Consider the following 11,108-nt stretch of genomic DNA (forward strand, 5'->3'; position numbering starts at 1 on the left):
CATGCCACAGCCTCTTGCCTAAGCCACAGAGCAAGTGCACATGCCCTGCTTTGCCATCTGGGAGAAGTCAGAAGATGAGGAACAGGAGCCACCCCAGAAGCCAATAAGTCTTGACTCCATCCCAGAGTGCTCAAGGAGGGCAGATGTTTGGTTTCTGTTGTATTAAGCTTTTGGCTGGAGATTAAGCTTTGTTATGGGTTAGCTGCTAATCTTAACTAGATAGCTTTCCTACATAGATGCCAAAAATGCCTAGAGTAAATTGGCTCTTTTCATGCAGTCTGTCAACAACCAAAGTCCACATATGACATCAAAACTATGTATTTTTAAATAAATGGAAAAAATAGGTTGGGATGGACCCAGGTTCCCTCAGTCCTTCCTCCCCACTGCTAACTTCCCCAGCTTACCAGTGCCACTGTTCCTCCTCCTGCCTCTTCAAAATGTGGAGAAAAAAGGAAATTGCTGCCACCACTTCAACCACAAAGCTGTGGATATTGAGGGAATCCAAGAAGAGCAAGACATTGCTCATATACGCCATGGCGGAAGGATTGATGACTTAACTAAAAAGAAATTTATTACCATATTGCTTCTAAATAACTGTGCTCCAGGCATACGCCTTAGGAACTTGTTTGCTCCCAAGCCTGAAGAAGGTTAGATTTAGATCCAAACGTCACAGCCAAATGTGGTGGTTTTGTCTTGTTTGCTGACTGGGGGAGCTCAGAGAAGTACCGCAGGCTCCGTGTTGCTCTAGGAGATGTCACAGGGATGCCCTGACTCCCCAGTCCCTCAAGGCTGGCCCCTGCAGCACTGCTGATCCCTAGCAAGGGGATAGGCTTGGTGCCAGGAAATCCCATGCTGACAGGCGTCCTGAACCATCTTTTTTTCGTTGCTAAATTGAGTCTGTTTGCAAGGTAAAGAGATAAACCAGGGCTATTTATGACACCTTTTTAAGGGCTCTTCAGCAGATATGCAGCCTCTCATGTGGTCACTGCTTTATCTAACCATAGTTTATACGTTCCACCGCACAAAGGCTTCCTGACATTTACAATTTCTGGCACCATTAAACTTGGTGCATGAGAACAGGGAGAACATGGTGAGGCGGTTCGTATTTGAAGGCCAGCTGCAGTGCAAAGCCAAACGGATACCTTGTTTGGTTCTACAGGCTTTGGAGGGCACCTGCTAAAACCAGCTCTTTTCTCTTATGCAGATTTCAGCACTTGAGCTAAATCCTAAGTTTTCTTGGTTAATGTTTGCTCCTTCCTTAGGCAAATACACATGGAAATTAGAAGCAGCTCTGTCTGAGGTAGGATTTAGGAATAACTGAGATCCATGTTCCCTTTGGTTCTTATCCAGTGCTTTTACATATTTCAGTGCCCAGCAAACGAAACATTCCCTTTATGATTTAGTAGCATTTTACACTGAGCCTGTGAGCTCTGAGTGACTGCATGAGACACAGAACAAAGGAGAAATTAGTCTGGACTAAGGACACTACATTTTCCCTTTTTTTTCCAGGCACTGGTGTGGGAAGGCCTGTGTCTGTGCCGGTGTGTGCTTTTGGCACCTTGTAGTACCTGGAGCTGTACTTGAATTTTACTGATAGTTATGGATACTCTCAGGACTGGGTTTTAGAGGGGCTGGGCTCAACATTTGGATTCCTAAGTCTTGTGGAATCAGAAATTCCCATCTTGGCAGGGCTTACTCAGTCTAAATCATTCAATATCCAAAGCAGATAAATTAATGGTTGTACAGAATTGGGGTAGGAGGAGGCAACTTCTTTGTAAAACCTCTTTAAAATTTAGATAATCTCTGGCTTCTCAATGTGTACAGTGAGGACCCCATGAGGGCTTTTGTTGCATCTTTGGACTTAATTCTCTCCCTTGCAAGATCTTCCATTCTGGCCAGCTGATGATGGCCTCAGCCAGGACAGCTACATTTCAAAAACACCCCACTGTTACGAAGTGCCCGTTTCTGCCTGCCTTTCCAGATGCAGGCAGTACTCCCCCACATGAATAACCTTTTAGTGGTCCAACGAGTGAGCACTGCTCCTCTGCTCAGGCTGAGCCCCAATACCCAAGCTGCAAAGTGTTGCAGCAACTGAGGGCCATTCGATCAACTGCTATTATTATAAGAAGAACTATCCCTGACAGAGCCGTAGGTAAAACCTCTCTTGGGAGCAGCGTTTCTCGCTGACTCCATATAGAAGGCTTGGCAGAACACCCTGTGCTTTACAGATATTTTTTGCTGGAAACAGAAAAATCCTCCTGCAGGGCTGTAAAGCCAGGCCCCGAAAGCCCTTGACCCCAAATGTGTAATCTCCCTGGAGACCCAATGTACATGAAGAAATATAATCTTCTTGAAGCATCTGCTGTCTGCATTGTGTTAAAATATGACTGGGCCGCAACTGTCAAATCTCCAGGTCACTCACTGCAGAATCCTTTAAAGGACAATGAAAAACCACAACCCTGTCTGAAAGGAGCTTTTAAACACAGAAGGTTCTCTCTGTATTGCTTTAAGAAGGTTTATTTTACTGTGGCTGCAGCCTGAGAGGTTTCTTTGGCATCCAACAGATATTTCACCTGCTTTTGTGTCCTGGGAAAGTAATAGCACACAACAGATGGGAAATGGAGCTGAGTTTCAGAAGGTCACTGTAACGGCATCACATGCAAATCCTCTGCCCACTGGGACCTGCACGGCATGTGAGCAGTGCTAGGGAAGCCAGAAAGAGCTTTCCTGCTTGTACAGGGGTTGGAGATCAGATGGAGCATTCAGTGAGGAGACCTGGTAGGGCTGCCTTCGCAAATGGATCAGTCTGACAGATCAGCTTTCCCTCTGGGGTGAAAGGGAAGGAGAGGTGTCTGTTATCACAGGAAACACAGAGAAGAGGCATGCCTGCTGTTTCTTTAAATTCTTTATTCATTTTTTTGAGCTGGTTGGAGAACTTGGTCTCTGCTCTAAATACATAGATGCAGGGAGAGGAAAAAAGTGTGAGCTTAAACACAGAACTAGCAAAGAAAGAGCATCAATGTGGCTTGTCAGTGATACTTTGATGTGCCATTGTTTCAGTTTTCTGCATTCGACACTGTAAACTCGCCTCCTTGACATCTGCCCTGCCCTTGTGCTCTATATCTCCTTCCCCCACCTCTCCCTTTAATGCTGGTATCCTCATTTCCCCTTTTGTACATATGACCCTTTCACTATGCAGGGATTAGTGTCTCACTCATAAATATGTGAAACAGATACACGATTTAATTTGCTGGGCTTTTTAGGGCTGGCGAGATAGACTGGCATGGGGAGAAAGATATCTTCTAGCAGGCCAGCTGAAGAAAACATCTTGTACATGGGATGAGTAATGGGAAACAACATATGGGACACTACTACCAGCCCAGGAGGAAGACCTATAGGGATGGGGACAAGGTGCTAAGATGTGAAGGCCGGGCAATAGGGAAGAGCAGAAGAGAAGGTCCAAGATATATCTTCCTCCCCCAAGAGGGAGAAAGGACAAGGAGATGTGGAACATGAGAAGCAAAGGGGGAGCAGAAGTCTGCTCTGGCTACAGCTGGTTTGAGTTGCTGGGAAGTCATTTGGGAAGAGATGCCAGAGGAGCAAAAAATATGCAGGTTTGGAGAGATTGTGGCAAGCTAGGAGGGAGGCAGAGGTCTGAGACGCAAGGAGGAGATGGCAGTAAAAGCTGTGTAACTGGGTGGGGGCACCCAGACAGGGAGAACAGCTGAGCAGGGATTCCCAAGGAGGAGAAGCAACAATAGAGAAGCTGTGAGAAGGTGATAACAGAGAGCTGGGGATGACGGTGCTGTAGAGCCTCAGCCAAGGAAAAGTTGTCAGGGGGCAAGGATTAGGTCACCAGATCCAAACCAGGAAGCTGAGACAAACACCAAAGCCCTAACATGCAACAAGGCTTTACCAGGAGGCAATTGGTAAGGCAGAGAGGAAGGACAGGACAGAGGCAATGGAAGGTAAAACAGAGAAATAGAGTTTAATGGACCATACATGGCGGCAGCCAACGCCCGGCTTCCAGCTGGCTTTGTGGGCAGCTGTAAGGTCACAGGGATACAATGTAATGCCAACACCATTTCAACCACCAGCATCATGCTGGTGCATACCTGGGTCTTGCCCAGAAACCAGTTGCCAGGACAACCATAGCCTAAGCTGAGCCTTTAGAGATGTTTGTGCTGGTTTCAGCAGTCACACAGAATAAAGCCCCACCGTAAGCACGCTGCCTTTCTGTGAGATCAAAGGGCAGCTGTGCTTTGTCAGCACACTTGTCAGCCAAAATATAACTACCATGTTAACCCAAATCAGCCTCTGCTGAAGAGCCAGGTGACTGTCCAATAGCATTAAAAATCTGTTTTCCTAGAGCATCCGGCTCTAGGACAGCAGCATCCAGCTAACATAGACACCTGTGTGTCATCTGCAGAGAAGTCCCAGTGAGGACGCTTCTAGTGTACCAGCAGCTGTGCTCCCCTCTGCTGCACCACTAGCATGCTCTGATCATCACCAAGGATTTTCCTGCCTGGCAGACAAGGCTGGATTGAAAGGGACAACAGAGATGCCTTGTGGACATTTTGGTCAAGCTGTTTTATTAGTGGAACAGAGCTGTGATGTTTACTCTTACCCTTAAAGACTTCAAGAGACTTCTTTTTAAATATTTACTGTGGTATCACAGCAGTTACTGCTCCTGCTGGGGAAAGGCTCGCATCAGTGTTACAACAAACAGACAAGTCCTGGCCTGGAAAATTTGCAGCGTGACTGAGATTAGTGATGGCAGGTAGGTATCAGTGGCCAACAGATGGAGCAGCAGAAGAACAGAAGGATGCATAGAATCAGCACAGCAGCCCCAATAGGAAGGAGGACTTCTGGTCAGATGCCTTAGCTAAGGAAGAGGAGTGGATGGGTCTGACTCAGGCTGGGCATGCACACCTCTCCTTAGCAATGAGAGTGCAGACAGAGGGGAAGACAAACCCTAGCAAAGACAGCAAAATGTTCCAAATGTGATAACTCTTTTTGTAAAAAAGATGGTGCAGAATAGGATTGCATTTTTGCCTTAGACATTAATCTGATTTTAAAACCTTGTGTAAAACATGTTTGAAAAATATGGGCCTAACTCCCCGTCTCTGAGCCGAGCACTCATTGATGAGAGGCTTTAACCCTGCCCAGTCAAACTGAGGCCTTCCCATGTACCAAAGCAAGCAGACACACAGCCTGCAAGGTCAAGACCTGTCCACTCAGATCTTAACCTGCCTCATGTGTATGCAGAGCTTCATTTTTGATCCTTGCAGAATCTCATATGTTCAAGAAAGTGGCAGTGAGTGCACTGGCCCAGACTGCTGTTGGCAGAGAAGCAGGAGACGGCTCTTCTTTGCCAGTAGAAGTTACAATGCAGTCAGTGGTGCAGTGTGGAGGCCATCAGCTCTGTTTATGCATCTGAACACACTCATTATGTTAATACGCACTTATACAAAGGATCAGTTGAAATTATGTATTTTTCCACATATATTGAAACTCAAAGAGATTGACCAGAGAAGCTTTTTTGCTGAATTTGGCCCTGAAAAGCCTATTATGTACCATTGTGTGGATATTACCACAAAGGCACCGAACAATAATTGCAAACTTGATACTAGACTTGTGCCAGAAGGCGAGTGTGTAAAATGTTTTCTGCCCTGAGCTTCCAAAGCACTGACAACTGCAGCTGTTGTGGGCTTTAACAGAAACTACAGCCTGTTTGTGTGAAATTGCCAAAGGTGGGCTTCGGACAGGAGGCTCAGGGTACCAGTGACTGCAGGACAGACTAGCAGTGGAGGTAAGGCATGGAAAGGGACAGATTGCCAAAGAAACTGATGGAGAAACAGGAGCAAAAGGAGGAGCCATGACATCAAATGAGTGGCCTGACAACAGAAGCAGCAATGTAGATAAGCTCTGCAGCAACTGCAACAACACGAGCTGACAGAGCAGATGGTCACCTCAGTTTAGCCTCTAATGTGGCTTGTTGCCCCTAGCAGTATTTACCCAAAAGTATTCTACTGATGGATATGGGATTACGTAGCGAACAGAGGGAATTCAGTCCTAGTTTGTACTAGACAGAACTGTGCTGTCTATCAGCTCTGACAGTCCCTTCATGTGCTTGAGGCAGGCGGAGCAATGTGTATGTGCAAAACCATTTCAAGGACAGCTTGAGATGATGGAAACCAGGTAGAACTTTCCCAGTTCCCTAACTTCCTTGGAACTGTATCAAACCACTCCTCAAGTATGGACATTCATTGAACGGGTAGAATGTTAAACTCCCTTTCCCAGGTCTGAATAGGCCTTCTGGGAGCTGTCAGGACATTTCCATCAGCTCCTGATCAGTACTATTTGGAGTTAATCCTGACCTACTTCAAGGCCTGAAATGAGAATTATTTAACTGGTTTGTGAAAAGCACTTAGAGATCCTTTAGTGAAAAGCAAAAAAGAAAGGCAGATACTGTTAGTCTCATACCCAAAACACCAGGAAAAGAATCACACTTAAGTAGCAATACAGATAACCACCAAGGAGAGAGAATTTCTGCACTGGGAAGTTCCCATGTTTGAAAAGCCAGAGATCTACAAGCACTGTGTGTATCTCAACTCATATTTTTAATAAATATTGTCTGAACTGCATATGTTTACTTATCTTTATTAAAGAGAAAATTGCTTCTATTTCTTTCTATTTCTTCTTCATTAAAACATCAAAGCAGGACAGCATGCCACACAACAGCATAAACAAACAGCATCACCAGATACTTAAAGGTCCTTAGCTCCTAAATTGACTAAAGCATAAATACAAATTGACGTCAAGCATTTGGGATTACCATTTAAAAATCACTGTTTTCTGAAGCTAATGAAGGCTATTTACGTCAGAAAAACCAGTCTAAAAAAGGAGAGAGCAGCCCAGGCTCCAGAGTAAGGAGACAAGGAAATGGTCTGCTTCTCTCAGAATAAAAAATACACCAGTTTGCTTTAGACTGGTGAGAGTCCCAAACATGAGAACATGTAAGAGCTGCTTCCAAACTATCCAGCTCTCGAAGATTTGGGAACGTAGAAGTCACCACCAGTCCTTGCTCTGCCAACGTTACCAGCAGTGCCTCGTATCACCCCCTCTACTCATCACAGTCCTTGTGTGGTGGAAGCTCATCCCGGCTGCTCACTGGAGTTGCACAGCACGCCATGTGCAATGCAGTCTGCAGCTATGTGATGCTAGTGACCTGCTTCAAGGCTGTGACAAGTCACTGTCCACATTTGGGCTCTAGGATTTCTGTTAAATAGCTGAAACTTTAAATAAGATGCTCTCAAGTAAGATCATAAGCGATGATGAAGCTTATATAGGATCTCAGTCTTTTTCCCTCTAAAGTAGGACAAAATTTCCACTGGAACCCTTGGAATTAAGAATACATTTTATAAGGCAAAATGCGTTCCTGAGTAGGTGTTTGTACTAATTCAGGTGCTGAAGTGGCTTAGCCACATGGCAGCATGCTCTGAGCTAAGGTATTCTGCTTCTCTGCGTTATTAACTTAGCAGGATGGAGCACAGCACTGTATGGCTTTTAGTACCTATACTGACTTAATGAGCACTAGCTTGCGTATCTCTAGGTGATGTATTTTTCCACAAAGATGTAAGTTGAGAATCTCCTACAGAAAAAAAAAAGACTAGAGATATAGAAGATCACTTCTAGGTCAGGGTATGTTCAGGCAATCATATACTTGGGGGCAAGCAGACCATTTTCACATTGCTGCAGGTAGTAAAAATCTCAGTGGGGGAGCCCAGCTTTGTATTTGAAGAAGTGATGCCTTTGGACACAAACTAACCACTGCAACCCCAGCCTCTCCTTAAGAAATCTGTCAAGACAGCACCCTTTCCTTTGGCATCTGTGCTAGCTGCCCACGGGCCAAAAGCAAAGCAGGTTCTTGGGGCACCACCTGTTTCTGTAATTTCCCTCTTGTTCACAAAGCACTGAACCAACTGGCCAAACCCTTGATGGAGCAAACCCTTGCCATCCTAGAAGAAATAAGCCATTCCACATGGTACAAACTGACCACCGTGCCTGTGGATAACTTGAAGCCCAGACCCTTACAGCTCTTAAAGCCCCCCTGCCCGAGTACAAAACAACCTTCATTACCATAAAACCTTGAGTGGCCCCAAGACCACCCTACAGCAGCAGAGTTTGCTCCATCCCCTGGAGCCAGAGGTAGGAGGAAGGGAAGATCCCTTCCCCAGAGCCTGGCTCAGGACACTCCCAGGGGGGTGAGGGAAAACAGGTGCAAGTGGAGCCCATTTGCAAACAAGAAAAAAACGCTTCTGAGGTCTCACCAGCTCTGTGACCCGACCTGGTCACTAGGTGTCAAAGCAGCTCAGCAAGGGGATGCACAGGTGGAACAGCTTCTGGTTTAGCAGCAGCTGCACCAGAAGAGAGATTTCCTTCTACAACAGTGGCTGGATTGCAGAGGGATTTGGTAGCTGCTGATGTGAAGGGAGGAAGGGGAAGAGAGTGTTTTCCTTCTCAGATGGTTCAGCTACTGTTTGCAGGCAGAACTGAAGTAGAGAACTCAGGCCTTGAATACAAGGCATGTAGCAAGTACTCAGAGCCCAGGATAAACAAAAATAGAAAAACATTTGGTTTCAGTTCACATCTTAGTGGTAGCTCATGTTTTATTCATAGAACAGAAAGGGAAGAAGTTCCCATGAATGAAGAAGTCTCCTTTCTCTCTGTGCAGGTTTCAGAAAACCAGTCAGCACCAGAGCAGAGCTACTGAACTTGGGAAGACTTCAGTCACCCGCTTCCTAATTCTCATAGCAGTTAGAGCTCTATAGTCTGTTTTTAAATTTTATAGTCACAAGACTAGTCGAGCAAAACCTCGGCTGGCTTATTCCGCTTTAATTACAAAATACACTCAGCCCAAAGATGCAGTAGTACCCCATACACACGTACACATATTTCTCAATTCAACACCAAACACCAAAAGGCAGCCTGGTAAATGTGCTGGGTAGTCATGGAGCAGGTGATCTTGAGTGGTATCACGAAGCACATGAAGAGAACCGGGTGATCAGGCCCAGTCAACACGGGTTCACAAAAGGCAGGTCTTGCCAAACTAACCTGATCGCCTTCTATGACAAAGTGACTCGGCTGCTGGATGAGGGAAAGGCTGTGGATGTATCTTCCTGGACTTCAGCAAAGCCTTTGACACAGTTTCTCACAGCATTCTGCTTGAGAAACTGTCAGCCTCTGGGCTGGACAGGCACACACTCTCCTGGGTGGAAAACTGGTTGGATGGCCGGGCCCAGAGAGTGGTGGGAAATGAAGTTAACTCCAGCTGGAGGCCAGTGACAAGTGGGGTTCCCCAGGGCTCAGTGCTGGGTCCAGCCCTGTTCAATGTCTTTATCAATGACCTGGATGAAGGCACTGAGTGCACCCTTAGCAAGTTTGCGGACGACACTAAGCTGGGTGGAAGTGTCGATCTGCTGGAGGGTAGGGAGGCTCTGCAAAGGGATCTGAACAGGCTGGACTGCTGGGCTGAGACCAATGGGATGAGGTTTAACAAGGCCAAATGCCAGGTCCTGCACTTGGGGCACAACAATTCTGTGCAGGGCTACAGACTAGGAGAAGCCTGGCTGGAAAGCTGCCTGGAGGAGAAGGACCTGGGGGGTTATTCTTCCTCTTTACTCGGCACAGGTGAGACCGATGTATGGCACTCCCTGGCTGGAACTGCATGATCTTTAAAGTCCTTGCTGACCCAAACCATTCTATTATTCTAGGACTCTTTAAATCTATTTTCTTACTCGTCTTCCTCCAGCAATTTTTTTTTAAACTGAAGAGATCTTTCTGGGTAGAAAAAGCCACTTCTCCCAGGGATTACGTTTCACTATTTTTTAACAGTGAAGTTGCAAATATTTCCTCAGAGAGCAGCGTTTGATTTCTGGCACTGCAGGGATGTCCAGATCCAACGACAGGGGTTGCATCCCTCAGCCACTTGGTATTTTTTCTTGAAATACAGGTTTCTTTAGGAGAATAGGTGGCAAGAACCCACAGTGGGCAGGCAGCGCTGTCACAGCCCAGAGAGAGACAACCCTCGACTACTCGAATATTGTGTTCAGTTCTGGGCCCCTCACCACAAGAAGGATGTTGAGGCTCTGGAGCAAGTCCAGAGCAGAGCAACAAAGCTGGTGAAGGGGCTGGAGAACAAGTCTTACAAGGAGCAGCTGAGAGAGCTGGGGTTGTTTAGCCTGGAGAAGAGGAGGCTGAGGGGAGACCTTATTGCTCCCTACAACTACTTGAAAGGAGGTTGTAGAGAGGAGGGTGCTGGCCTCTTCTCTCAAGTGACAGAGGACAGGACAAGAGAGCTGTCCTCAAGCTCCGCCTGGGAGGTTCAGGCTGGATATCAGAAATTTTTTTTTCCACAGAAAGGGACATCGGGCACTGGCAGAGGCTGCCTAGGGAGGTGGTTGAGTCACCATCCCTGGAGGTGTTTAAAAGACGGGTGGATGAGGTGCTGAGGGACATGATTTAGTGATTGATAGGAATGGTTGGACTCGATGATCCTGTGGGTCTTTTCCAACCTAGTGATTCTGTGAAATCAACCACTTCCTTCTGGCAAGATCTCTGGAGCATGAACAGAGATCATACACGAACTGCCTCTACTGCACAAGGCACCAGACTCTGTATTTCATCCTGTACTTGGAGATCCTTTAGAAAGCGTCGTACAAGAGATAAGCAAGAGAAGGGAAGTAAAACTGGAACCTCGGGGTAGTCGGAGTCCATATCCCACCACCCCCAGAAAAGAGCAGCAATGCGCCACTTTGTCCTTTGCTGCAGTTAGGACAAAGGAGATAAATCATAAGAGGTTTTTTTATTGCTGGTGAACTCAAAACAGGCAACTTTAATCTACTGAGGAAGATACATGTACAAACAAACGTTAGGCCTTGTGCGTTTTTTTTTTCTTCTTAATGTAAATGTCTCTTACAGCTTCAGTCCAGCTCCCGCGCTCCTGCTGAGCTGCCACTGAGATCCCGGTGACATGCTCTGGGCACTTCTGTAAGACGTTATAAGAAGCATCACATGTATTAAAAAGGGAGATTTTGCAGAATAGA

At 46.2% G+C, this 11,108-nt stretch overlaps 1 protein-coding gene across 4 annotated transcripts in view; it reads right to left on the reverse strand.

The window, feature by feature from the left end:
- Window positions 1-11,108, reverse strand: part of RAD51B (RAD51 paralog B) — a 447,787-nt gene that overhangs the window by 404,263 nt on the left and 32,416 nt on the right. The window lies entirely within an intron of this gene.

The sequence above is a fragment of the Phaenicophaeus curvirostris genome, chromosome 5 (assembly GCF_032191515.1).
Source record: "Phaenicophaeus curvirostris isolate KB17595 chromosome 5, BPBGC_Pcur_1.0, whole genome shotgun sequence".
Lineage (NCBI taxonomy): Eukaryota > Metazoa > Chordata > Aves > Cuculiformes > Cuculidae > Phaenicophaeus > Phaenicophaeus curvirostris.